This window comes from Mustela lutreola, chromosome 4, assembly GCF_030435805.1.
Source record: "Mustela lutreola isolate mMusLut2 chromosome 4, mMusLut2.pri, whole genome shotgun sequence".
Taxonomy (NCBI): Eukaryota; Metazoa; Chordata; class Mammalia; order Carnivora; family Mustelidae; genus Mustela; species Mustela lutreola.
The window spans coordinates 76,352,361-76,364,480 of NC_081293.1; the positions used below are offsets into that span (position 1 = coordinate 76,352,361).

The window sequence follows — 12,120 nt, forward strand, 5'->3', positions numbered from 1 at the left end:
TAAAACTTTAAAATTAAAGTACCAGAAATTATTAGGTATGACATTTTTTGGTAGACTTGTTTCTGATTCTGCCTTGTGACCTGACAAAGGTGGGATGGTGGCTCCTGTTACTGCTTGCTTATTACAGCTATGGCATACAGTGGTGAAAGTACTAAGTACTAAGCCACTAAACATTTTGAGAAAGGATAAGCAATTCTAATAGTAAGGATATTTTTCACATACATTATAACTAATTTAATATTTTAGGACTGAAACAAATCTAGAAGAATGTACAGACATTCTTCATCATTTCAGGTACTTTAACATCCAATACTACCCTAATCAAATCCATGGGACTTTAGTTTTATAGCCTTTTCCTTGTAGATGAATCTGAAGAATAGAATCAGTATAAACTACTTTATGTCTGAAAGAATTCATCTTTGAGTATCAGACTTGACCAGCTCCACAGAATTAATAACAAGTCCCTTTCTTGGTGCAGCCACATTGGGAAACAGTGTGGAAATTCCTCAAAAAAATTAAAATGGAGCTGCCCTATGACCCTGCAACTGCACTCAGTATATACCAAGAAGATAGAGATGTAGTGAAAAGAAGGGCCATCTGTACACCAATGTTCATAGCAGCAATGGCCAAAGTCACTAAAGTGTGGAAAGAACCAAGATGCCCTTCAATGGATGAATGGATAGAGATGTGGTCCATATACAATATGGATCATTATGCCTCCATCAGAAAGAATGAATACCCAACTTTTATATCAACATGGACTGGACTGGAAGAGATTATGCTGAGTGAAATAAGTCAAGCAGAGTCAATTTTCATATGGTTTCTTACTTCTGGAGCATAAGGAATAACACAGAGGACATTGGGAGATGGAGGGGAGAAGTGAGTTGAGGGAAATTGGTGGGGGAGACAAACCATGAGAGACTGTGGACTCTGAGAAGCAAACTGAGGGCTTTAGAAGGGAGGTAGGTAGAGGGTTGGGTGAGCCTGGTGATGGGTATTATGGAGGGCACGTATTGCATGAAGCACTGGGTGTGGTGCATAAACAATGAATTCTGGAACACTGAAAAGAAATAGAATAAAAAAAAGAAGTCCCTTTCTCCTTCTTTAAATTTCATAATCAATACAAAAAAATTATATGGTATTGGACTTGACCTACTACTTGCTGTATGCCCAGCTCTCTTACTGACTTTCTTTTTTTTTTTAATTTTCAGCATAACAGTATTCATTGTTTTTGTACCACACCCAGCGCTCCATGCAATCCATGCCCTCTATAATACCCACCACCTGGTACCCCAACCTCCCACCTTTTATATACCTGGAGGCACTTGCATGAGGCAGACAAGTTCTCAACAAAGAACTTTAATTTCAATATAGTAAAGCATACTGTTTTCCACAGTGAATCTAGACTATAGACTATTTATCAAATCAGAAACAAGTTCTGAAAAAAATACCCATATACAGATAGCTAACAAATACACAGCCCGGTACCTCTAAAGGTTAGTACTTCTACATCTTTCAAAATGCATCAAGTTTCTGCTGTTTTCCCCTGATCCAAGCATGCACATTTGTGTGTATGTAAGTAAACACCCAAAGACAACTGAATTAGTAGTCCACATTCACCACATGGATTAATGCCTGTTGTGATCTTTTTCCCTCCCAAATTGTTTCTGATTATTCACTTTAACTAATTTTTCCTGCTTTCCAATAATAGGGAGAAGAAAATTTGCTTCCCCACCCCATCACCAATCAAAGGTATACTTCTGTCCTGTGAGCCTTCATTTTTCATAGGGGAAAACAAACAAACAAACAAACAAAAACCCCAAAAACCCTGAGTAGTGAAACTAGAAATTCCCTCATGTTTCCTTCCTTTCTGGACCTTACTGCCCTTAGGTTGCACAGTTGCCCAAATATTCACTCCCCCATAAGAAGCTGTAAGTAGCACCTAGTGGATGAAAGATCCAGGATATAAGGAAGGGCTACTCTGGGCAGTTGCATGGCCTGGGATGGTCTGCCTCACCACTGGGCAAGGTCTGGGGTCTGGGGTCACCATACCTCAACACCTTTAAGAGAAGACTTCAACAAGAATGTTTATTTCAACATCTTTGCATGAGAAAATAAACACTGCCTTCAATAAACACTTTCAATTAAAAATTAAAATTTTAAAACATAATTTTAAATATAATTATACCAAGAAGAATCATGACACATGTTGAATTATTTTAGGAGCCACAGTCTTCCTGAGGTACAAATAAATAGTTTGTACAAATAGGTAAAATCATTTATTAGGAAACTTTAAACCTCTTACAATAAAGTTACCATTAAGTATAAGAATAAAGTGAATATTTTGCTTAAAAATAAAGGTCACTTTGAAAGAGAATGGCAGCTTCCCTGTGGACATCCTCTATACCAAGCCCAATCAGTACTTACCAAGTACAAGTTTGTAGATTTTGCTAACATGGTAAATGATGGAAATAAATGAGGAAGACAATATTTTCAAAACAATGTAAAAAGAACTTTAAAACAAGTATCTTGATTCCCCTTATTCTTCCACTCTAATTTGTAGCCTTTGGATAATATGTGGGAAAGAACACATGTACATTTAAATTTTAACTTAAATGTCTACTGAAATAAAATGCTATCTTATTAAAATTCCTATCCGAAATTAAAAAAAAAAAAGTCATGGTGACAAATAATGTTGACAATCATGTAATGTAATCCTATCTTAAAACTCAAATGATGCTAAGAATGAATATTTCAAAACTAAATGGTTCACTTTGTTAAAAATATTCTTACTGAGTATTTAAAAAAAAATCACCCAATGGTATCATGTTTTTAAACTCATTCTACTCATCATGCCTGTATTTTATCCCACCAGTTCTCTCTAATGACTTAGCATTCTTTCTTGTCTGCTCTCCTCTCTCATTTCCTTTCACCAGCACCAAAAACACAAAGACTCCAAAGTCCTGAGAGCAGACTGGAGTATCCCTTTGTCTTCTAGAAGCTGTGCATTTTGACCCTACTGGTCCATTCCACCTGCCCAATAGGAAAGATTGCCCAATAGGACAGTGCAGTCAGGAAGGGAGGCAAGGACAGAATCTTGAGGGATAGCAGAGAGAAATAATCCCCTTAAGAAAACTGGCAAGAATTCCTATCTCACATTGAGGTCTTTCATCCATTTTGAGTTTAATATTTTGTTCTAATAACACAACTCTGGGTGGGCTCCCAGATGGCTCCCCAGTGAGGACACATCACCAGGAAGACCACACCATGATTAGAATTTAGAATCTTTGGCACCCCCACCCCAACCCCTACATTCCCCCAGAGAGGGGAGGGGGCTGAAAGCAGAGCACATCTATGTAAGGAAGCCTCCATAAAAATCCTCATAGCAGGGGTTTCAGGGAACTTCCAGGTAAGTAAACATATCCAGGTACCAGGAGGGAGATGAAACCCAGCTCCACAGGAATAGACATTCCTGTGCTTGGGACCCTCCCAGACTGTGCCCTTTGTGTCTCTGCATCTGACTGTTCATCTGTATCCTTTATCATACCTTTCATAAATTGTAAATGAAAACAAATGTTTCCCAGAGTTCTGTGAGCCACTCAGTTGAACCGGAGGAGGAGTTGAAGGAACCTCTGATTTGTAGTCAAGTTGTAGAGAAGTTGTGGGTAACATGGACCCTCCTACTTGTGACTGGCACCTAAATGTGATGGAACAGACTGATGGGACTGAGCCCTTAACCTGTGGGATCAAGGCAGACAATGTCAAAGCTGAGTGAAACTACAGGACACCCAGCTGGTGTTGCAGAGTTGCCTGGTGAGGGAAAAATCCACAGCCTCAGCCACAGTGTTAGAAGTGAAGTGCTCTGTGTGAATATGGTAATATGAAAGCAGATGGGAGAACTGAAATGTTTCCTTGACATACACTCTCACACAAAATATTATGTATGCCAGGTCTTTGCTGATGTGATATAGCACATATTCAAGTTCTAGTGAAATATCATAAAGAGTCAACTCAAAAAACAAACAAACATACAAAATATGGATGAGCTGGGAGAAAATAAGCAATGTTTCCTCTTTCCCATCAAGAGGAAGACCATTCCTGAATTATCCAAGATTTTGCTTTTACCTGAATACCATACAGTTCAATAGTACTTGAAGGAAAAAGCATGTTTGGTCCTCAGTGATCCTTTCCCCTTATATGGCCGGCAAGAGTGGAGTGATTCTTGTGGATATATCTTTGCTCCAGAGTGGGGAAAAAAAGGAGTTCTTTCACCAACGTTCAAAGGGTTTTTAAAAAATGGCCTTCATTAAAATACATCTGCCCCTCCTTTGGAACCTGCTCACACTACACTCCAGGCCAGCGAGCATCAAAGGGTTGGAAATATGGTACAAAGTCCCATGAAGCCACCTCTCCCTCTAAACTATTCTTCTCTCTGCCAAATTCTGCTTTGGTCAGCCTAAGGATCAAATACCTGTCTTTGGGCAATAAAGTGATGTGCATTAATCAATCAATGGCCCTAACTGGCAAGTTCCTTAAAAACTCATGGGACACAGATGGTTGCCATGACTTTCCCAGGAAGCAGCTACTGTCTTTCCATGAATGCAGCATGAAAATACACAGCTGGGTGAGCAGATGAATGTCCACTCGTGAAACAATCATGCTGAGGACAATAAACAGTAGTTTTGGATGGCAGATTTAAATTTCACTCACAGCCAAGAAAACACTCCAGATACATGATGTGTCTCCACTTCCTGCTGTTTCCAACATCTGAGTCCTCCCTTCCATTCCTGTTTCCACCATTTCACTAAATGTTGCCTGTCCTCATTGCATATAAAAAAGGCTCTGATTCTTTCTAATGTCTGTAAGACATTACTGTGAACAAGAGCAGGGGATAATTCCTCCTCCAAACCCATTTATGAAATAAAGTGTTCTATTCAGGATCATGACAAGCTGAGGAATCCCTCAAGAGAATTTCCAGAGTCATTTCAACCTGTAAAGCTGGCTAAAATGTTCCTCACCATCTGCCACACCAGGGCTAGGACTGATGAGTGTCTCCACCATGCAGGTCCCTCTGGATGACATGATCGCTGGGAAACCAGGCATGAGGCAAGCAAAAATCAGCACCTGCTCTTCTGCAAAGTTTGTCTGAAGTGCTTGAAGCCACCGAAGAAACAGATTGACTCCTTCAGATCTTACCTAAAAACAAAATTAAAGGTGACAAAATTAAACACATGTTTATGCAGAGATGCACTGCAATGCAGATTCAGTTCTGAGAAAGAAAAACTAGAAGTTAAAGGTACTGTTAAATTCCTGCACCAAGTTCTTAGTGACAGGTAAGCAGGCGTGCTGCAAGAAGCCCAAGGGTGAAGAGTTGGGGTCTGGAGCCACAGTGCCTGGTTCCAATGCAGGCTCTGCTTTTTGCTTTTTGCTAGCTTAGCTGTGGCCAGTGGAGAACCACCAAACTTCTCCTTTGCATCAGTCTCTACCTCTGAAAAATAAGGATGATAAAAGAATTTACCACAAAGTCCTGGCACAGGGATAAGTGACTTACAACAATGCCTGTATCATCAACTGTCAGTTAATCACAAAAATAATGCAAAGACAATCGTCCTCCAAATTTACAGTGTGTTTTGAATAGGGTTTTTTCTATAATATGCATATGTATCATGGAAAGTTCTTCAAAAATCTCAGAGATAAATATGACCTTAAAGACCTGGCTCAGTTACTTGACCTTGAAGCCCATTCATCGGGCATTTCTACACCAGCCCTCCTTTTTGCCTGTGCAGGTATTTACCTCAAGGGCTGCTGCCAAAGCATCACTTCCACAAAGAACCATTCAGAAATTTCTAGAACTCATATCATTGCTGGACTTCTGGCATAAGTCCATTGTTCCTGGTGGATGCTACCAGTAGTAGGAAATGGAACATGCTCAATGAGGGCAGGGGGTTGTGTCTGACTTGCCCACTGCCATATCTCCAGCACCTAGAAAGGTGCCTGAAACACATATCTGGCATCCAGTAAATGTATGCAATAAATGAGTGAACTAGACAAGAATAGATATGCACTGGTAGACGTGGCCTGTGGAGTACAGCTTCAAAAGCAGGAGAATATTGAGACTCCTACATGGTAGGTTGAATGGCACTGAGTTAAAAAAAATGGGTCCTACAATCAGACCAAAGGTTAAACCTCGAACGCCGTGCGATCTCGGACAAGTCACCTACAAGAACAAAGACCCCTGTCTTCTATTGATAACAGCTGGGAAGAGAGAATCCATTTCAGAAGGAAAGGGGACACAGGACGGCTGTGTACACTTACATTGTGGTCAAGATGGCAGTGTAAATTCACTTCATGGGGTCCCACACCATCAACCCCCACTACCATTTGAAATACTTGGCAATGATAGATGAAATATGTATATATATATTTTTTTTTTCAGTGTAACAGTATTCGTTGTTTTTGCACCACACCCAGTGCTCCATGCAATCCGTGCCCTCTCTAATACCTACCACCTGGTTCCCCCAACCTCCCACCCCCAACCCTTCAAAACCCTCAGATTATTTTTCAGAGTCCATAGTCTATCATGGTTCACCTCCCCTTCCAGTTTCCCTCAACTCCCTTCTCTCCATCTCCCCTTGTCCACCATGCTATTTGCTATGCTCCACAAATAAGTGAAACCATATGATAATTGGCTCTCTCTGCTTGACTTATTTCACTCAGCATAATCTCTTCCTGGAAGATATTATATATATATATATATTTTTAAAGATTTATTTACTTACTTATTTATTTGACAGAGAGAGATCACAAGGAGGCAGAGAGAGAGAGAGAGAGAGAGAGAGGAGGAAGAGGGCTCCCTGCCAATGCAGGACTCAATCCCAGGACCCTGAGATCATAACCTGAGCTGAAGAGACAGGCTTAACCCACCCACTTAGCAACCCAGGTGCCCCTAGATTAAACACATATATTTTTTAAAGATTTTATTTATTTATTTGGCAGAGAGGCAGGCAGAGAGAGAGGAAGGGAAGCAGGCTCCCTGCTGAGCAGAGAGCCTGATGTGGGGCTCAATCCCAGGACCCTGGGATCATGACCCAAGCCGAAGGCAGATGCTTTAACCCACTGAGCCACCAGGTACCCCTAGATTAAATATATTTTTAAGAGAAGAGAAAAGTTAGCAAGTGAACCTCGGTAAAAAACAAAACAAAACAAACAAAACCCAAAACTGACAAACATCTCCATGAAGCAGCAACCGCAGAAATTCTCAGTGATGCACGGATGTGTAGTGACAGGAAAAGATGTCTGGAGGCGGACTTCAAGGAGGACAAGTTGATCCCACTGGAGATAAATGCAGACAGAAAGGCCTGCTCGCTTGCTGCCTGAAGCCACAACTTCAACTGGGCTGGCGGACTTGATTGCACACCACTTGCTTCACCAGAACACTGTGAGGTTTCCAGTAGCTCATTACATCTAAACACTACTGCCTCCTTTAACAAGGTTTCCCTTCCGGATTGCCCCTGACTTACAGGGATAGGCAGTAGGTGTTCCTACACATGCTCCTTCCAAACTCTCTCCTCTCTCTGTTTTCTTCTGATCCACTTTTTATTTATGGGCTAGCTTTACAGGATATCCCTTCTGTGATTAAACAGGTCTTAATAATTCTACCTTTTGTAAAGGAAGCCTTCCCCAATTATTTATATGTTGATAAATATTTACCTCTGAATCTCCATAAATCATCACTTTATATGGCACCAACATGTAGAAAATAAGAATGAAGTTACCCAATTTTCAGAATGAACCATACAAATTACAACCTACCATCTAAAGCCAGAGACAGAAAGAGAACATCTGCATAAACAAAAGTAATGCAGGTTCCTTATTCATTCATATTTATTGTGCAAAGTGGAAGTTTTAGGAGGATTAGAATAATGCATACTTGTTCTATTATATAGGCAACTAATCTTCTGTAGATGGTAATGTATCCATAACTCCATCTCCAATCTAGAATTTCTGAACACAAGAAGGAGAGGGTATTAAAATCTCCTCTGTGGGAGATAGAGCATTACAGTGTCTGGCTCTGGCCTTCCTGCTGCAGGATGAGACTTGCAATTAGTGATGGCAAATGGAATTCACAAAACATTTCTGGGCTTTAAAGGACATCGGAAAACTAACAAAGGACTTAGAAAATGGTAGGAAAAAAAGCAGGAAGAAGAGAGGTGGCAGAAACAAGTGAGCCATGGGGCACCTGGGTGGCTCAGTGGGTTAAGCCGCTGCCTTCGGCTCAGGTCATGATCTCAGGGTCCTGGGATCGAGTCCCGCATCGGGCTCTCTGCTTGGCAGGGAGCCTGCTTCCCTCTCTCTCTCTCTGCCTGCCTCTCTGTCTACTTGTGATTTCTCTCTGTCAAATAAATAAATAAAAAATCTTAAAAAAAAAAAAAAGAAAGAAACAAGTGAGCCAAAACCTGATCTGTAAGCAACAAGCTCAAGAGAAACAAATCAGGGTGCCAGAGAACAAATGCCATTTTCACTGCAGGATCTCTACAGGCCTGTGCCCTCCAGACCCTGTTCCCACCACATGGTAAGTTGGGGGAACTGAACCTGAGCTTTCCTTAATAAACCAGGACCCTCAAATGGAACCAAAGTGTGAACATGGAACTGAAGGAAGTTAAACAGGGACCAAAAATCACTGAGACGTAAAACACAACAGAAAACACACAAGAATGGTGGGGCAGTAGATGAGCCCCAAATGAAGGACTTCACACACTGCACACAAGAAGTGAAGACATTCCCCAGAATGCAACACAAGCAGGCAGGAGAAGAGGATGAACACCAGCTTGAGAGACATGGACAACAGATGGGAGGTTTAAATAAGAATCCCGGGAAGTACAGCAGAAGGACAGAGTCAACATTTCAGAAGACAACAGCTGAGCATATTACAGAAATGATAAATCCAGAAATACAGGAAATGCACAGATATCAAACAAGACAAGAAATCTTCAATTAGACATTTTGTGGTAAAGCTATAGAACACCAAAAACTAAGAAAAAGGTTTTAAGGAAAGCCAGAGAGAAAAGGCATTTAAAGGAATGAACAGGGTTTAAAGCTGCTACAGTGGTAAGGAGATGCTAATAAAATGGTACCTGTAAAGCGTGACAGGAGTATTTTTACTGCCACTACTGCTAATACTGTGTCTAATGCACATAACAACTGAAGACTGTGAAGGTTAAGCTGGAGCAGAAAAAATTAAACAAATTATGACCCTCAAAAGAAGGATCATGCCAATGAATTTCACAACTCTGGTGATCACTTTCAAAGCATCTCCTCTTTTTATCATAGCATTTGTATGAGATATTACAGCACACATGACAGAATATTTTAAAACAATAGTCCATTTTGCTCAAACTCCATGTTGAAAGCAAACGACTCTGTCAAACATTTTGAAGAAGGTAAAAGTGGTGGAACCATGTTTTGTCAAGAAAGCCCAGGGAGAAAAGCAGGTAGTAAAACCAAGTAGCAGTACGGAGGAAGGGCAGCCTCAGGAAGAAAATGAACACCGTTTTCTTCTGCTTTGTTCTCTTTTTTGTCTTTTTGTTGTTGGTATCTTTTTTTTTTTTTTTTTTTTGGTCTTTCCCAGAAATCACTTCATATATATACATTTATCTGTTCAACTTCAGTGAAAGTTGGGAGGAAAAGGTGCCAGAACTTTTGAATGGTTGTCTTCAGCTGAGTGCTTATTTTCTTCCTTCAGTTTCTCTGGGGTTTCCCACTATTCTTCAATAAACATGTGTTGCTTTCTGGCAGGATAAAGCCAAATGCATTTTTAAAAGATGTAATGGCAGGTCATCCATCCATCCAGATCAGGAGAGAGCCCATACCAGGGCAGGCAGAGAGGGTAGTAGACTCCCCTCTGTGAGTTCCTGCCCTCTTGGTCTTTCCTCAGCCCTTGCTCTCTGCTCTGTCTCTCCAGTCACACCCCAAACCCAGAGCAACAAAAGGACTGTTCAAAACTTAAACCCTGTGAGAAGGGCCACGCAGAGGCAAGGAGAGCCCTGTAAGACTCTGAGCCATGTGGTCTGTATCTGAGACTGCACATCTCCTCGAGCCACGTTCCATTCCCTCCATGCCTAATGTTGGCCTCGCGTTCTACAGAAGCAGTCAGGGCATCCATACACTCTTCTCTGTGTGCTTTTCTGTATACCTGATCCCATCTCAACCCACAACACCCAGCGCCATGTACCATCTGTCATCTCCCTTCAGTCAACCTGCAAATAGGTAAACACAGCCTGGAAAACCCACCCTTATCCAAGCTATGTCTGGAGTTATGATCGTCTGTCTTTACCATCAAACTTTCTAAAAGGCTATTCTTGTGTGTGGCCTCCATGGTCTCACGCCCAGTCACTCTATCTCTCTGTCTGGCTTAGGACTCCACTACTCACCTCCCATTTTCTTTCAGTACTCAGTGACAACCTCCTCGATCTACCCCCACCCCCTAATCAAGCTGCTTTGCAACTTTTCACATCTTCGAACATTGCTGACATTTCATTCCTTGAAATCTCTCTTCTCTAGACATCTGTGCAAAAATGCCTTCCTGGCATCAAAGCCACGTCCCTCCCCTTCCATCCACTACTCCTTTATTCTTCCTCTTTATCTGCCCAAGAAAAGAAGGAATTACCCTAAATCCTTAACTGTCACTCTCTCTACAAGGAATATATCTCTTGGCAACAGCATGACTGCATCTCTCTTCCCCCAAGCACCCATCCCTACATTTTGACTGTCCAACCAGAACCTACACCTGCGGGTCCCACAGACACCTCAACTCAGATTGCCTAAAGCTGCACTCCTCCTCTTACCTCCTGGACCTGGCTCCCTTCCTGAGTTGCCACGACTGTTGTGGCAGTTGACACATCAGACTCAACATTCTGAAAGCACACAGGCACCCCTAAGCCTACTGCAGCATTTTTTTTTCCATAGCCGAGATATGGAAGCAGCCCAAGTGTCCAACAACAGAAGACAAAGTGGTACATACACACAATGGTATATTACTCAGCCATCAAAAAGGACGAGATCCTGATATTTACAACAGTATGGATGTACGTAGAGGGTATTGTGCTAAGCAAAACAAGTCAGAGAGAGAAAATCAAATACTGTATCTCCAGGAATGAATCCTTGAAAAATGCCCTACATATTCAAGTTTTAATGTAGGACCATAATCAACAGTTTTAGCATATATGACCACGATATAAAATAAAATCTTTAAAGAAAAAAGGAAATAATAGGACAACAGTAGCTAGGGTAAAAAGACTTAACAATTGTCTTGCTCATCATCACCAGCACCACACCAGTTACACGTCTGACTCCCAGGCCAGAATAGCAGGTGTGAGGACAGGTCCAGGCAGAGAAAGTGTTACTTGTCACATTTTTTGAAAAATGATAAACAGAAGGGATGCCTGGGTGACTAGGCTGGTTGAGCGGCCAACTCTTGATCTCAGCTCAGGTCTTGATCTCACGGTGGTGAGTTTGAGTTCCACACTGGGCTCTGCACTGAGTGTGGAGCCTGCTTAAAACTAAACTAAACTAAAGTAAAATAAAATAAAATAAAATAAGACCTCTGTCAAAAGTATGTGAATTCACAACTTACATGTAAGTCAAATTCTACTTGTTCTAAGACAGCATGAAAACCAAGATGTCATTATCAAGACAGGAAGCAAGATAAATTGTGTATTCCATGTGCTGTGAGATGACCCCAACTGCATCCAAGTCAGCCATGGCCCTCCACACATCTGCAAGAGAGGGTATATTATCCCCATTAGCACAGAGGGAACCAAGGCTCAGAGAGGTTAAAAAAAAGAGTCCAAGATCATAGCATCATTTAGCAGCACAGCCAGAATGTATAGGAATTACCTCAAAACAGGGAACACTAGTGGAAGAATACCTTAGTGTGGAGCTATGAAAACCCAGGTAGAACGCTGCCTCAGAAAGGCAGATAATCAATAAAGGAAAAATAAAGAGGCACCCAGGTGGCTCAGTCGGTTAAGCATCTGCATTGGGCTCAGCTCATAATCCTGGGATCTTGGGTCCTGGGATCTTGCCCTATGTCAGGCTTCCTGCTCAGCAGGGAGTCTGCTT

General features: G+C 41.5%; 1 long non-coding RNA gene across 3 annotated transcripts in view; it reads right to left on the reverse strand.

The window, feature by feature from the left end:
• The window catches only part of LOC131830077 (uncharacterized), a 46,906-nt gene that overhangs the window by 9,483 nt on the left and 25,303 nt on the right, over positions 1 to 12,120 (reverse strand). For all 3 annotated transcript variants that reach the window (XR_009353068.1, XR_009353069.1, XR_009353066.1), the window contains one exon: positions 5,019 to 5,196. This is a non-coding gene — a long non-coding RNA (uncharacterized LOC131830077). The remainder of the gene's footprint in view (positions 1 to 5,018; positions 5,197 to 12,120) is intronic.